The sequence below is a fragment of the Ambystoma mexicanum genome, chromosome 7q, assembly GCF_040938575.1.
Source record: "Ambystoma mexicanum isolate Mex_15411 chromosome 7q, UKY_AmexF1_1, whole genome shotgun sequence".
Classification (NCBI taxonomy): domain Eukaryota; kingdom Metazoa; phylum Chordata; class Amphibia; order Caudata; family Ambystomatidae; genus Ambystoma; species Ambystoma mexicanum.
Genome location: NC_090941.1, coordinates 565,597,345 through 565,614,096, shown reverse-complemented (window position 1 = coordinate 565,614,096; position 16,752 = coordinate 565,597,345). Strand labels below are relative to the sequence as shown.

The 16,752-nt window shown below is 43.8% G+C and overlaps 1 protein-coding gene and 1 long non-coding RNA gene across 2 annotated transcripts in view; both read right to left on the bottom strand.

Annotated features, from left to right (window-relative positions):
- LOC138527830 (uncharacterized) overlaps positions 1-14,799 on the bottom strand; it is a 190,140-nt gene extending 175,341 nt beyond the window's left edge. The window contains exon 1 of the mRNA XM_069639132.1: positions 14,742-14,799. The gene's annotated coding sequence lies outside the window, so the exon portion shown is untranslated. The remainder of the gene's footprint in view (positions 1-14,741) is intronic.
- On the bottom strand, positions 13,654-14,711 carry LOC138527769 (uncharacterized). The gene is made up of 3 exons (XR_011284036.1): positions 14,511-14,711; positions 14,332-14,382; positions 13,654-13,726 (listed from the first exon to the last, which is right to left on the bottom strand). It is a non-coding gene; the product is annotated as an uncharacterized lncRNA (long non-coding RNA).
- Positions 14,800-16,752: the final 1,953 nt, after the last annotated feature.

Sequence of the window (16,752 nt, the reverse complement as noted above, 5' to 3'; positions counted from 1 at the left end):
GGATAACGGACGTGGATGCAGCCATCCTGATGGAACGCCGAGTCTACCAAGCTAGAGGCTGCCCGGGCAAAGCAGATAAGATCTGGGGAAAATGGGAACAGACTCTGGTATAATATCGCCAAACTGTATTGTTGTGAAAATGTACAAGGCCTACACCCGCTAATACCATCCTCTGTGAGGTCTTGAACAGTACCATGACGCACAAACTGCCAGCTATCTTACCGTCAAATATATTTACACTATTGGTATCTCTACGGTTGCTTATATCTAAATATCCTTATCCGTGCTACTCTGCCACCTGTATGTGAAGTCTTATAATTAAGGTTTGGTATGTTGTTGTTCTATTGCACAAAATGTAATAAAATGTGTTATCAAAAAAAAATATACGCATGGTTTTGTTTAGACTGACCACACACATAGACTTCCCCTCCCTATTGTGAGCATTGAGTATACAGCGGATGATAATATCAGCATTAATACTGTATGATTGGGTGCTCTTCTTTGTAAGTATGGGTAGTGAAACCGAGGCATTGACTTGCCTTTGCAGTACGACCAGGGTTTGGATTCGGGAGCTATGCCTTCACTCCCCCTAACATCTCTCAGCTCCGTTGGGGATAGGAGCAGTACATTAGGTACACCGTCACTACACTCCCCCTAACATCTCTCGGCTCCGTTTTGGGTTTTGGGATAGGAGCAGTACATTAGGTAAGCATATCATACACCGTCACCACGCTATCCCTAGAGTTTCACTAAAGATACGTATGAGAAAGATTTTTTTAGTCTCTCTCACGATAAGTGGGAAGAAGGCTTTACAATGTGAGTTTGTTTTGAACCACATCTCCCATGAATCATTGGGACTGTAGTAGTCCATTTGACGAGCGTCACGACGCAAGCCCGCCCACTCTGGCTTAGAAGAATCATGTGACACGGACAAGGCAAGTGCAGTCTACAGAGGCTTCCCTACGTGCAGTCGAGTGAGGCAGTGTGATTCTGAAAAGGTAAATCAAAAAAGCATATATATATATATGAAAAGGCACAGAGAGCGCATGGATGTTGTTTTTAGTAATAGTAGTAATGTCACCTTTGTAGGTCCAGTCATCTTGGTCCGTACTTTTGAAATAGAAAAAGAAACGTCTAAGTAAAGATATTCAGATGTCGCGAGCAGGGCGATTACCGAGCTGAGGGAGTCTTGGTGCGAACGTTTCGCATTAACATCTTGGGTAAGATCGAGTGATAAAGCGCTAAGATAGACAGGTTACAAATGAGATGATATTGTAACCGTTTGATGGTGTTGCTTTTTTTAGATACACGGCAACTTAGAAATGCTGACATGTGTTGCGCCGAACCGCCAAGAATTTTGAAGTTGAGAAAAATCTGTGGGAAAACTCGGGGCGAGGGAAAGTAAATAAGAGGTACCTGACAAGAAATATGTTGAAACAATACCTAAGGTTTTATTAAAAGTAAAAGACAATAAGCCTATCTATTGATGAATTATAGATCGGACTAAATAATGGTCATTTGCCCAAAGAATACGGCATAAGTAAAGAATTCGACCCAAATATAAGGGTGTCGATGAAAAGTACCTAGATTCAATGAGAGCTAGGGTCATGTCCCTTGGGTTTTTTATATAAAGAAAGATTAGATAGAACATGTATTTGGCACAGTTGATACAGCACACAAAGTTCGCACAAGAGATTTATATGTATGTTTGTTTGTTTTTAACTTTGTAGATTGGGGGGGGAGTTCCTCGTTTTATAGTATGCAACACGCATAGCACGGCAGCGTCACATCAAAGAATATGTGTCCTGAAGACGGGATCTAGGATTATACAAACACCAATTGGTTTCGATTGTATGTAATAAATGTGTCTAGATTCCAGAAACTCATGCTCAGTGTTGACACACCTTATTCCTTATGAAAGGGGAATATTATAAATGTCGTGGATAGAACCAACTTGTGAAGATTTGTATACGTCATAAATGTGTTAAAATGCATACCTGTTTCAATGAAATATTGTCTATTATAGAGAAACACAACTTTTGTGTTTTTTACGTTTTTTATGTGATAGAGATTAAAATATGTATATTTTTTGAATTACCTTGTGTGTCTACCTGAATGCAAAAAGGGTGGTTTGTGTATGTATTAACTTGATTTTATAGACAGCTCTAGAACCCAAAAGGGAGGAAGCCGTATCAATGGGGTGTCCTTTTGTGTAATATTTTGTAGTCCTTTCCCATACGGCCCCTAAAAAGAGGACAAGATCGCTCTGGTTAGCTGATGCAGTGAGAGGAGTGACAGTTTGTTGTTTAGAGAAGTTGTTCTGTTGAGAGCAGTGGTGTAGAAGTGGAGAGAGAGCAAATCGCAGAGGGATTGAGATGGGGTGGATTGGGCTGAGGTACAGGTCGGTTTGACGAATTCTGAAATTATTTTGTGGAGTTCCTTGCTGCGGTTTCCACAGTTGAGAATTCGGGAGTGGGCTTTTTTAGGGTTTATAGTGACTTTTTCAAATGGCATATTTTCGAATGCCATTATGTCAAAAAAAATTGCCGAAAAAAAATATTTCAAATGTCTTTTTTTTTTTTTAAACGGGGTGGTTCCCCCCAAACCCCCCACTTTTTTTTTTATTTCAAAACCCAAAATAAAAACATTAAAACATATTAAATAAATAAATAATACATTTGAAATATTTTTTTTCGGCGGAATTCTTTCAACATAATTGCATTTCGAAGAAGCTTTTCGGATTCAGCTTTGTAGTGGCGAGGGTGGATCTACTCAGGTTGGTTTTACTTTTCCGCCATTTGCGTTCCAGGGATTTATTCAGTTGTTTCGCAGTCTTTAGTTCTGGCGTAAACCATTTGGGATAAGGACCACGACGAGAGGAGAACTAGCAATTGGGGGTGAGCGGGATTAGTGAGATATTGAGCCAAGAGTCAAAGAAGTCGATGGTTAAGGGTTCATTACGTGGGAGGTCTTTGAAGTAGAGCTTTGGCTAGGTCGGGGAGGATCTTTAGTTTCTTCCAGCATTTGCAGCAGAGGGGGGCAGCTGGCTCAAGGATGGGCATGGAGGCAGTCGATTGGATGGTGAAAGGGACAATTAAGTGATCAGACCAGATGAGAGGTACGGGGGTGGGGTTTGGTCTATCTGGTCGTGGGAGCTAAAGATGTCATCTAGGGTGTGTCCTTTATAGTGTGTTGGGCCGTTCATGTGAAGTCGGAGGTTAAGCGCATCAAGGGAGTCGAGCAGTGAGTGGGTCATGGGGTTGGTGGGAATGTCTAGCCAGATATTGAAGTCTCCTAGAAGAGTGAGAGAGGGGTGGTTTACTTGGATGGTGCTATAGAGTCAAAGAGGTTGGTTGTGACATGTCTGTCATAGCCGGGGGTCTGAAGATAATTAGGAAGCTGTGGGAGAACATCAGGGAGAGTGATAGTTTGACGAGAAGGGATTTGCAAGGAGTGATTGTCTGGCAGTCGATGAGTAAAACAGAGAAGTGTGATTTGAAAACGACTGCCACTCCACCTCCTCTAGAGGGTCTGTTGAGTGGGATGAGGGAGTAGTCAGGGGGTGGGGGGAGTCTTCATGAGCAACAGGGGCAAAGTCATCAGAGAACCAGGTTTCTGTGATAAAGACTAGGTCTGGATTGTCAGAGGCGAGGAGGTCAAAGATGCTGTGTCTGTTTTTTGCTCTAGAGCGGGCATTAAAAAGGATGCATCTTACTTTGGAATGGGGGGTTGTCCTGGAGGTTGTAGGGGTGGTGGTGGGGGGAATTGAGGGAGTGGCAGGGGACGGTGGCGGGGATGGGTCAAGGGTAGGAGGGAGAGCGAGGGGGTAGTGTGGCAGCGGGATCTGGGAGGTGAACAATGCAGGCCGGTCGATGGAGGTTGGTAAGAGTAGGTGGGCAGAGGAGGGATGGGCAGGGGAGGACGGAGTTGGACGGGTGTGTGCGGGTAGGCAGTTGGGCTGAGAGATTTGGGACTGGGGATTCAAGGGTGAAACGCATGGGGCTATGGATGCTAGGTGTGCTGGGCGAGAAGTCGAGAGAGAAGGGTTGGAAGCGGGGTAAGGGAGGGGGAGGGTGGTGATGGTTGGGGTTGAGGGATTAAGGGGATGGGTCGAGGTAGGTGGGGTGAGGAGTAGTAGGAGATTGAAGGGGACCAGGCTTGTTTTCTCTTTTTCAGGGGTTTCAGTGCAGTTGGTGTGTGTGAGAGGTTCGGGGGGTCGGAGGGCAATGGAGGTGTGGCCACTGTTCTTGCTAGGGCAAGACATGCAGTTTTTAGGGAGGGCAAGGGATATGGTGGATGGGGGATGTTAGTGGGAGTCGACGGGAGGAAAGTGCAGGTGGTGGGGCGGTGGAGGTGGCTCTGCATGGGTGGGTGGGCGGTTCAGTGGTGGGATGGGGGCAGACTCTGGGGTAGAGGGAGGCGAAGTATGCTCAGGCGGGTGGGTGGAAGGGGAAGGAGAAATAGAGGTCGGGCTCCTCTGGCTTGGGATTTGGATAGGGGCTGGGGTGAGATCATGGTAGTGGGTGGGATAGTTTGAGATGGGAGGGGGAGGAGTTAAGGGGAGGGAGGTGGGAGGCATGCCAGAGTGAGGGTCGCACCCTGGACCTAGCTGGGAGGGACGGAGTCATGGTGAGGCGCAGGGGGATTTAAGGATTGGTTGTAATATCAAGAAGTGGAATTCAACACAGTGGATTCACTGCACAGTGAAATTAATGGGGTACACTCAATATCGCTTGATCCCAATATGTAGATGCACAATTCAATACAGTAAAACCCTAGTGGACGCTCAATGTTGTTTGGGCACACTTTCCAGATGCAAGATTCAGCACAGTAAACTATGAGGGCACACTATCTGGATGCGAGATTCGGCACAGTGAAGCTATTAGTATTGCTTGACCTTAATATGTGGTTGTACAATTCAGTACAGTAGACTTTAGTGGACATTCAGTGATGTTTGGGCACACTATCTGGAATTAAGTTCAACACAGTGCAACTTTTGGGTACAAGCCGGTGAAACTATTAGGGCACACTCAAAGTTGTTGGGCACGCTATCTAGGTGCAAGTTTCAACATAGTGATGCTATTGGGGCACACTTAGTGTTGTTGGGCATACTTTCTAAATTCAAACTTCAGCACAGTAAAAGGTTTTTAAGGGATGACACAGTGAAATTATTAGGCACACTCAATGTTTTGGGCACACAATCTAGATGCGAGATTCAACACAGTGACGCTATCAGAGCACACTCAATGTTGCGCACACTTTCTAAATTCAAACTTCAACACAGTGACACTATTAGGGTAAACTGTTTAAGTGTGATCATAAAAAACTGCTAATGGTAGTTTTCCCTTAGCACACTGTAGGCTGTGTCAACATTACCCTAGCGTTGACGGGAGGGGTAGCCTTGACTCTATTTGTTCTATATTTACATGAGAGAGGAGGGGAAATCTGGCCATTCTGAGAGGAACAGGGTGATATAGCCGGGTGGTTTATAGGCAGTGGCAATGGTCAGGGAGGAAATAGGAGAGATGACAAGCTTAAAGACCAGGCTCTCGAAGGAGGAAAATTGCTGGGTGGGTATGAGGGAAGAAGGGACCCACTCGGGGAAGATCAGGGCAACCCCACCACCAGTACGGTTAGGGCGAGGCTTAGAGATGATCTTGTAGCCATCCGGGAGAAAGGAGTCAAATGCAGTGACTGAGCTGGCATTGAACCACGTCTCGGTAAGAGCGAGGATGTCGAGGTCAAGGTCTTCAAGGAGGAGGGAGATGTCAGCAGAGTGTTTGATAGCAGAGCAAGCATTAAGTGTGGCAATGTGAAGTAGGCCTCTGCCTTTGAAGGTTTTCCGATGAGGGGTACAGGAGCTTGGTACCCCAGTCGGAGGAGGAGGGGCAGATAGAGAGGAAGAAGAAGTAGGAGTAGCTGGTGCAGGAAGGAAGTTGATGAGGGACGGCAATCGTCGGTCAACGAGGAGGAGGTTGAGTTGAGGACCCTGGGCCATGATAGTGCTGTTACGATAGACATTAATGATACACCTGGGTGTAGAGAAACCCGCTAAGAGCACTTCCCATCTAGTGCCATCATTAATGGGTGATGATAGGAAAGGAGAGAAAGAGAGAGTAGAGATAAGATGAGGAGTCCAGAGATCTGGGGAGGGGACAGAAAAGAGGATGTCAGTGCCAATCTGTCTGGAAGTTGCACTGACGTAGCTGTCTGCGATGGGCAGACCCGGGTGAGTGGTCAGGAAGTCCTTTTTACATTTCTTCTTTCCAGACTTTGTAAGAGAGGGAGGATGGGTTTATTTATTGGGTATAGCAGTTGGAGTAGATAGGTGAGATGGTGAGTGCCATAGTAGTGGCGGAGAGACACGGATGGCGGGAAGGAGAGACTGCACAGCATGCGCACATACCCTCCAGGCAGCCTAGTAGCCAACACAAGCAGATGCAGCTGAAACACTTATAAAATAAGGGTGTAACATTGTGGAACACCACTTAGCTTTGGGATTACAAAAGGCTCACAGATGCAATGCAAAGTGGGGGTGGCATGTTGTAAAACACACCTAGTTTTGAGATTTTACAGGCTCAAAGATGCAATGCAAAATCCTCTCAGAATTACATGTTAGTGGACAATGTTGCTATTGCAGTTATAGTGTACGCCAATGTGTTGGAGAGACCAGTTGTATATCCAGAGAAACCCCAAGGTCTTGGAGAGACCCATTGTGCATCCTGAGAAACACCAAAGTCTAGGAGAGACTAGGTCTTGGAGAGACCTGCTGTGAAACCTGGCGAATTCAAGGTCTAGTAGAGACCAGTGATTTCAAGTTTTGTGGGCACCATTGTAACATGTAGTCTCTTTGTAGGTAATCCAGCAACTCTCCCCAATCTGTCCGAATTGTTCCTGCATCCCCTTGTAACCTGTAGTTAATCCATTCCATCGCTACTATGTCCCATATTTTACATGTCCATTCTAACATTGTCAGAGGGTCTTTTTTTCCAGTTCTTTGCTATTACAAGCCAGGCTGTTATCAGTAGTGACATCATAACTCGCTTTCAGGGTTTCGAGATTGCAGTCTGGGTGTAGGAGTCCGCATAGTTTTCGTTCTTTGGGAAGATCTTGCAGTTCTGGCAACGTGTTCTTTATCTGAGTTGTCACTTCTTCCGAGAATTCCCTTATCTTGGGGCAATCCCACCATATGTGGGATTGCCCCAGTCCCCTACCGCCTTGCAGCCCCTCCAACATTCTTGGGATGTTGTCTTATACATTTTCTGAAGTCGTTCGGGTGTATAGTGCCATTGTAGCATCATCTTGTGCCAGGCTTCTCTTAATTGTATCGACCTGGTTAAATTTGCGATATTCCTTCATAGGTCTTCCCACCAATCCCAATCCATCTCTGACCTTGCCGTGTCCTCCCAATGCCGCCTGATATGACCATTTATCGTTACTGCGCAGTCCTGGAGGATTGCGTAGATACTTGAGGTTAAGGGTTTGTCTCCCGAGTGAGTGGTTATATATTTTTCAAATTCCGTCAATTGACGTGTAGCTGCTTTTTGTATCTGTGGTTGCTTCAACCAGTGTCTTAGTTGGATGTACTTGTATATTTGTGCTTCTGTCACACCCAGTTGGCTTTTGCAGTTCTCGAATGTCGCCATCTTTCCCTCCCACACCATATCTCCCACCTTTGTGCAGCCATGTCTCCGCCATTGACCAAATGTACTCTTATCCAACCCTGGGTTGAAGCATGTATTCTCTAACAGAGGGGTGAAGGGGGAGGGACGGGTAGAGAGATTACCTTTTTTTGACCATTTATCCCAAATATTGCAAGCACTGCGAAGAATCGTGCTCCGTCGGGCGCTTGGGGGTCTATCTTGCCCTGGTAGCCATAGTAGTCCTGCTAAAGGACCCCCCGCAACTGCTCTGTCCATCCTAGCCCATACCTTTTCCTTATTTTCTGTGAGCCATTCTCATACCACTCTCAGTTGGGCCGCTTCATAGTACCTAAGCAAGTTGGGTAGTCCTAATCCTCCCCTCTGTTTCTGTGCCATTAGCAGGTCCGGGGCCACCCCGGGACGTTTGTTCTGTCAGGTAAATTTTGTGACCATCCCGTTTATTTCTTTAAAGAATGACTGTGGCACTGCTATCAGGAGTGCCTGGAATGTATACAATAGTCTCGGGAGTGTTACCATCTTGACCATGGTTATGCGCCCCAGCCAGGAGATTCGGAGTGGGGTCCAAAGTAGGAAGCTAAACAATTAATTTAATACAATGTTGCAACAAGAACATATATAATGCGTATGTTTATGTAGATTCACCGCATAATTGCAACCAAAAGGATAAATTCCTGATGGGTTACTTTTGTAAAATAAATCACAAATTAACATTACAATTTATATATCCAATGTCACATATGTACTGATATATAAGCCAAACTAAGGGGGTGCATCAACATTTGAGGATGTGCATGTTTTTCATATTATGTCACACCGTAACACACCATGACCCATATGAATATAGGCATCCCGGAACTCACTGGTTATACACCATATAGCAATCTCTAACTCAATATAAGATTCTCATTAATAAATGAATACCTTCAGCGTCCAGTTATGTCCGCTCGTGTTAAGAAAAGACTACAATGGTTTAAAGAAGACAAAATCCTAATTAATCAAACCGTGTTATACCCTGATAAAAGTATTAATTAATTGCAGAGCTAATCAGCTGTGCAAAAAAGAACTCATTCTGAATTCAAAACACTCACCTACACACGACAAATTTGGAATTGCAATTAATTATTGATTGTTGTTATCCCTGGGCAGGGGACCACGCACAGATACAATCACCTGCGGCATACAAGAGCTGTGGTTTCCAGTCTCTTTCTGCCTGGCTGAATTCCAATTATCCAACGTAGGAAGTCCTTCCGAGTCTTCTTGATTAGCTCAGGGTAATTCGCTTCATACAAGGACGATATCTTATTTGTTAATGCGGCCCCTAAGTATGAGATTGGCCCTGCCGCCACCTGAAACAGAATTCTTAAGTATGGCTTCCGACTGTTCTCTCGGCAGGCCTAACTCCATCAGTTCTGACTTGGTCATATTTATCTTTAGTCCAGAGATCTTCTCTTGTTCGACTAGAATTCTGACCAAGGCTGAGATGCTTCTGTTAGTGTCCCCAGCATGTCATCAGCTTATGCGGCTTTCTTATGGATCTCCCTGCCGAATGGAATCGCTTTTACGTTGGGGTCAGTCCTTATTAGAGCGAGTAAGGGTTCCAGAAAGATAGCGTATTAATAGGGTGACAGGGGGCATCCTTGCCTCGTGCCCCGTTCTATTCGTATTGTATTTAAGGTTCATGAGTTAATGGACAGTCTTAGAGACAGATCTTTGAAATTGGCTTCCACCCTGTGGATATAGTTGGGGCCAAACCCCATATGTTTAATTGAAATAGGTACAGCCATTCCACCCTATCAAAGGCCTTCTCGGCATCTAGTGCTATCAATACCGCCGGTCTCTGCTTGATTTCTGCTTTTTCAATCAGATGGGTAACCCTTCGGATATTATCCCATGTTTGTCTCCCTGTGATGAAGCCTGATTGGTCCTGGCCTATGATTGTCGGCAAACGTTCTTGATTCTACCTGCCAAGATCCTGGTATACATTTTTGCATCTATGTTTAATAAAGCTATGGGTCGGTATGATCCACAGTTTTTAAATCTTTAGTTGATTTCCTGAAGAGCACGTCCTTCTCTTCCGCGATAGAGCGCGTTATACCCCCCATTTGGCTAAATGAGCTGAATAATTTTGTTAGAAATGGAACCAGCTCCTTACTCATTGTTTTATAAAAACAGTGCCAGAAAACCATCTGGTCCCAGTGCCTTGTTACTAGGGAGGGTTTTTATAGTCCTCGTCACTTTTCCTGTTACGTCTTTTTCAAGGATCTCCCTATCTGGCAGCAAGATTTTTTGAAGCTGGACCCTATCTAGATATTCCTGGACGGTTTGTGAGTCGGGGGTACCCGAGGAGTAAAGCTGGGAATAGAATGTCGAGAAAGTGTCTATAATGTCTCCTGTGTCTGTAGCTAACGTGCCATCTGTATGTTTGATACCATCTATGTTGTTTTTACTCGATTGCTGTTTTAGTAATCTCGCTAGCATTCTGTCTGATTTGTTTGCCTGTATATAATAGCTTTCTTTCAGATTCAACAGCGCTCTCTCTGCCCTGCCTGACCATAATAAATCCAATTGTCTCAAACAGCCTTTAACCCTGCTATAATTTTGCTTATTTTTATTTTCTGCAAGTCTCCTCTGAGCCTCTTTGAGTTCTTCCTCCATGTCTTGTTCTATTCTTCCCTCACTTTTTTCCTCTGCGCATTCAGGGAAACAATTTCACTTCTGAGCACTGCCTTAAGGGCATCCCAAACTACATCTAGTAGGGCTTCTGATGTATCATTTATTTCAAAGTAGATACTGATTTTGCCTTTCAGTGTGTACTGCATTACTTCGTCATACAGTATTTCGCTCGGCAGTTTCCAGGCCCATACTTGTCCCTGCGAGGTGATGTGTTTTAGTTGCACCCATATTGGGGTGTGATCGTATAAAGAAATAGCATTGATCTTTATTTCTACTAACGTCCCCAGTATCCCTGGCATCCCCCATATGTAGTCAATTCTGGAGAAGGTTTGATGAACATGTGAGAAGCATGTGTATCCTACCTCATCCCCTTTTTTAGCTCGCCATAGGTCTCTTAAAGCTATGTCAGAGATTTTACTTCTAAGGGCTTTGGATCGGCCCGCCCCTTTGTTTGACCCTGTGTTACTCCTGTCTTTGGGTCCCATGCTAGATTGAAATCCCCTGTCAGGATGATTTCTCCAGCCGCGAACCTTTACAGTTTACCTAGAGCCAGGTGTATAAAAGATTCTTGTCCCGTGTTGGGGGCGTACAGGGTACCTACTGTGAGAATTTTATTTTCTATACAAACCTTAAGGAATAAGTATCTAACATTCGGACCACCCAGGGACTTTTGTTACCTTAGCTCCCAACGCCTTTCTGATTCCTATCAAGACTCCCGCGGTTTTATTTTTGGCATTCGCCTCGTATAGGCGTGATAGTTGTTGTATACGCAGTCTTGCACTATCACTCTTCTTAATGTGTGTCTCTTGGAGGCAAACTATATCCGCAGCTCCCTTTTATAATTTACGCTTCTAGTTTCTTTCTGGGGGTGTTTAGACCCTGTATATTATGCGTTACAATTTTCAATGTTCTATCGCCTGCCATTGCTCTGTACTGTCGCGTCCGGGAATCTGCCTTCTTGTCCCACATTCCTCTTTCCCCATAGAGGCCCCTGTGAGCCGTATGTATCCTTCCCCCCCCCCCCTGATATTCAAAGGGAGTAGTCGTTCTTGCTCTTGGAACCCCTATGGCTGCTATTTCGTGTTGCCTTGTGTCCCCATTTTGCCTCTATCCCCAGTTGACTTACATTTTCCTGATACTGCAAGCCCTTAATCCCTTTCCACTCTGTCCCTCCCCCCTTATCCCATCTCCTCCCGCACCCCCTCCCTTCCACCCCTATTCCCTCGCAGTCTGTGCACGGTATCATCCGATCTACCCAAAGCTCTTGGGAACCAGCCCACATTTTGCCCGGTTTTCTAGGTTTTCGACCTCCTGTGTAATCCAGGGGTACCCAACCCTCAGCCTCCCCCGGCCTGTGTGCCCTGCTAAGCTCGGTTGTTTCCTACTTTCCCATTTTTCCCCATATTGCTTCCCTTTCTCATTCCATTTTGTTCCCCCTTGTGCTTGTCCTGCGAGGCTACTTTAACTTTCTTTGCCCTTGCCTCGTATCTTCTCTTTATCCCAGTTCATCTCTTTTCCGTGTCGGGTATGGACCTTTCAGTTTGTCTCCCCTTTTTCCTTCTACAACCGAACATTCCCAAGGTCTTCTCAGCTGTCGCTGGGGTTCTTGCCTATTCCCGGCGTAGTCCTCATTGCCTTCTTCCAAGCCCAAAATCGTGAGTCCTTCCGCGCATGTCGTGATCCTCCGCTGTCTTCCATCCTAGGGGAATAATAATCCAAATGGAAATTGCCGGCCGCAACAACGCACACAGCTCGTTGTCTTTGCTCGTCCCTCGCTCTGGGGTATCAGAGGGGGATCTGCGTTAGCAGGTGTCTCGATAAGTGTTACCACCTCCTATGGGAACGATTCCGCCTTCTTGTGTCTGCTTTTAGCTTTCTATGTTACCACCTAAATGTAGGCGTTCATGGAGCTCGGGAGAGTACAACTTCATTCCCCGGCGGCTATCTTGGATTCCCATAGTTCTGGCCACCTTTTTAACACTGTTTTGTAGAGTACGGAGTCTCAAGGAGAGACAAGGACTTGTAAGAATAGGTTCAGAGCATTATAAATTGAGCAATAACTTGCCAAGATGTTGTACACCTAGAGGCTCCCCACTTTTTGTGGACCCATCGTTCACACTGTTTGCTCTACATGATGGGTTCCAACCTGTGGCGCTCCAGGTGTTTTGGACTACAATTCCCATGATCCATTACCATTGACTATACTGCCTAGTGCTGATGGGAGTTGTAGTCCTAAACATCTAGCGATCCAAAGGTTGCAGATCCCTGCTCTAGATCATCCTTATAGTTTGTAGTTCATCCCATAGTACCTAGTAATTTATCAAACCCTTTGCCTGACAAAATCAACTGATAAAGATACTTTGATGAACCACAATAATTCAGCCTTATATGTGTCATTGCTCGATCTTACCTCAATATGAATATATATATTAGTGCTAGCTAGCAGGTGTCTGCTTTGGGGCAGACGCCCCATGTCATCTGTTAGGTCTAAGATGAGGAAAATGTGGACTGTGGGTAATGAAAATTACCAGTAAGTGAATGGGCCATGAATATGTTTTAGAACAGTTTGCATATAATTTAACTTATTTAAATGTTACTAGTTGGTAGGTTAGCAAGCCTAACCCTAGGCACAATTGATTTTGCTCAGGATGGCAATTTTTGCTCCACCTTTCGCTGCAGCCTACTGGCATAATGTACACCACTCCCCTTTGCTGTTTTCCACACCAACAGATGCTGAAAGGGGAACATAGGCATGTGTGTATTATTTTTCTAATGATTACTGTCTATGAAGGGGGTTGTTTGATTATTTTCTGGATATTAGGTGGTAGTGTAACGCTACTTAAAACTCTTGCATTGGAATACAGATTGGAGGGAGATGCGATGTGAGGAGGGACACCCAATGTCTGGGAATTGTTGTGTTATTTACCCACTGTGTGCCTCTGCCTGCCCAAAACACACCCTCCTGGGATCTCTTTGCGATAGCTCGATCATGCAGTAATATCAAACCTTGCGTTATCTAGGGCCTGTCAATGTGGTTTCAAATCAGCCTTCTGAGAGTTAATGGCTTTATTGCCACTGTAAGTGAGCTCCTGGCGTAGTATTTTTTTTTTTAACCAAGTGTGCCTTGAGAAATTCTTGGTATATTAGGGCTATGTGTGTGCTCACTTATAAAGTCCTGTTTAAAACAAGCATTGGCAAAGCTAACCAATTCCAACTGTCTCTCAATAGCCAGAGCTAGCATAGGTGCTAAGTTGAACTGAAAGAAGGTTTTTCCAGTCTCACTGCGCCAACATAAAGAGTAATAGACACTGCTTGGGTTGCAGATTTATTTAATGAGGTGGTGTACAGCCTGACACATGTTTCGAGCAAACCTTGCTGCTCCTCTGAGGCTAGTACGTATTAAGTAACAGGTGTGATTCAACACAGAAACAATTTGTGCGCAAAATTAACACAAAAAAAGGAATTTTTTTAAAAATATGTATGATAATTGATGAAAAATAAAAGTTAGAAAACGTATCAAAGAAAAAAACCATTGTAGATTGTACGAAACAATGATGTGCGGTCAATGGTTTTGACAATTATATACAATCGAGGCGGGCAGTAAAACAAGACCAAATTATAGGTAATTTTCACAAGTTAACACATGTGGAAAGGATGTCATTTATCAGATTCAAGTTTAAGTTAAGGTAGGGGACAGACAAAATTAGCATATGGGTACACATGGTAAAACATTAATATTCCATATAGGTATGGACGTAAAAGATTTTTAAATACCGTAATTCAGATGCATGGTAGAGTTGAAGACCAAAATACAACAGGTTGATTCATCATTTGAGGAGATGGAATAAATGCACAAGAAAGAGAAGGCAGGGGAGGGAAACAGAGCAGCAATAGTTGCGTTAATTTAAATATTGTAGTCCAATTGCTCAATGTAGTGTTGCGTTCGTTATAACATTATTCGTATGCGAACCAAAATTAGGATCAACTGATCTACCTTACAGTGAAGGATTTCTGATGCGCACGTTCACACGTGATTGTGATTAAACTGTGAAAAGTACAATGTGTCATTAGAAATATGTTCATGAGGACTCAATGGCTTTGTCAACATTGAAAAGCTTGACAGTTTTCATTATGTAAAGCTATAAAGCAGATTTTACATTTGTCAAAGCATACGTTTTAAATTTCCTCGCAATTGCAGAGAACTGCAAATTAGGAGTCTGACTTTGTATGTTGAGGCAGTTTGTAGGCGTGAGAGAAAGTTCCAATAACGCATGGAAAAGTAAAAGTAAACAATCGTTGTTAGAAACTTTCAAAGCGGCTGCCGTATGCCAGCCTCTGGGGTTAATATTCAAAGGGCCCACTGTGGATGCACAGAGGTTTAAGGGACTGTGAAAAGTTTCTTACCGCAGTGGTCTTCTTTACAAGCGGCTAATCTCCACTCGGGCGCCGGGCTTACTACTTAGTTTTATGCGCGTGCGTTTGTTCTTGCATGCCGACTACAAAGGAGGGGCTAACTGTGAGGCCGCCATCTTTGAATGATTTTAGGAATCATTAGGTTTGATGGAGATGGAATGGAGCCACATTAAAGAAATAAGTTATATCAAGTTAATTAAGCGATTCCTGCAATGAAAAACAAACGGTTATATTGGAGCTACAAGAGAATAGTGTTGTATGTTAAATGGGACATGTTAGAATAAATTGAAATGCAAATTGCGAATACGCTTTTAGCAAGTCTATAGATTAGTTACAACTCATGGGTAAAAATACAATAAACTTCTAATACAACTGGAGATTAGGTTAGATAGTGGCCATGTGGGCAAAATAAAGAGGCAGAGGAGGTCGGCAAAAAGGGGGTAGCCATTTTGTATGTGGTTGAGTAAAGTTGCTCTTATCTCTGGGGATACTAGAACAGTGTCTCTGCATTCCCTTTGCTTTCTCATACTGTATGTACCCATAAGTGGTTCAACTCATTGGCAAGTTGGATAAACACTGGTGCATGTTAACGTACTTGGTCAGTGGCACAGAAACAATTATGAATGTGGATATATTAGAGAGTGAGCGGAAAGCAAAATATAAGAAAGAAATTGTTATTACATATCCAAAACAGAGCTAATATGTTATAAAAAAAACAGCTAGTTCGTGGTCTGAGTTGAGGCCACAATATATAGTCCTGTATTGACATATAAGTCTTGCTTCAAGCCTCTGGCGTTTCATTGTTAGATTTCCCCCGCGTGGCGGTAATGTGGCTTTGGCAAGGCCTACAAATCTGATGTTCTCTTTGAGGTCAAGTTGATGATATTTCTGCCAGAAGCTGGCCAGTGGAAATTTCGTGTCCTGACTGGCTATTGTGGACAAATGTTCTCTAATTCGAGTCTTGAGAGGTCTAATGGTACTCCCAATATATTTCTTGTCACACACACAGATAATGCAACACACAGTGCATTTAGTGTTACAGTTAATGAATGTGTCAATCCTGTGTACCTGTCCTTGGTTAAACAGGACGTTTTTAGTTTCAAGAGCATATTGACACATGGAGCAGCTGCTGCATTTACGGAAGCCTTTGAATCGATCTTGGCTGAGCCAAGTAATTTGATGATCTTGAAATGCATGAAGGAAGGGCTGAGTATATTCTTAAGGGTAATTCCTTTACTAAAAGTGAAGATTAGGGAAAGGATCAATCCAATTTGATATGTCCACATCCAAATGTAATAAGTGCCAGTGCCTTTTCATGATGGTATACAAAGCATGACAATCCGTATTATATCTTGTTATAAGTCGAATCTTGTTGGGACCTTTTCTTGAGGCTCTATTTATCGGTTGAAGTAATGCATCTCTCTGGTATTTGCTGACCTTTTGGGCTGTAGCTGCAATATGTTTGCCATTGTAACCTCGTTGTGTGAATCTGTTCTGAATAAGCTTGGTTTCTAAGTCAAAGTCCTGTGATAGTGAGCAATTCGGTCGAGCTCTGATGAGTTCTCCCTTGGGAATATTTGAAATGACTTGTTTCTTATGACAGCTATCTGCATGTAGAACAGCATTCACTGAGGTGCTTTTTCTCAAGGTTTTAGTAATAAAGCCACAGTCCCCTTTTGAAATGGTGAGGCCTAAAAAATCAATACTACTGGAACTGGAGGAGCAAGTGAATTGGATGCCCTATGTGTTGGAGTTGGGTAAGTTCACAAATAAAAGAAGTTGTTCCATGTTACCTGTCCAAAGCATAAAAACATTGTCTATATATCTTTTCCAAATATAGATAAATGATTCAAATGCGTGATTAGAGAAAACAAATTCCTGCTCAAAATAGTGCATAAAGATATTGGCCTGTGCTGGTGCAAAGCTTGCACCCATGGCGATGCCAGTGAGTTGCTTATAGTACATTTCATTAAAAAGAAAAACGTTGTTTTGTAATGTGAAC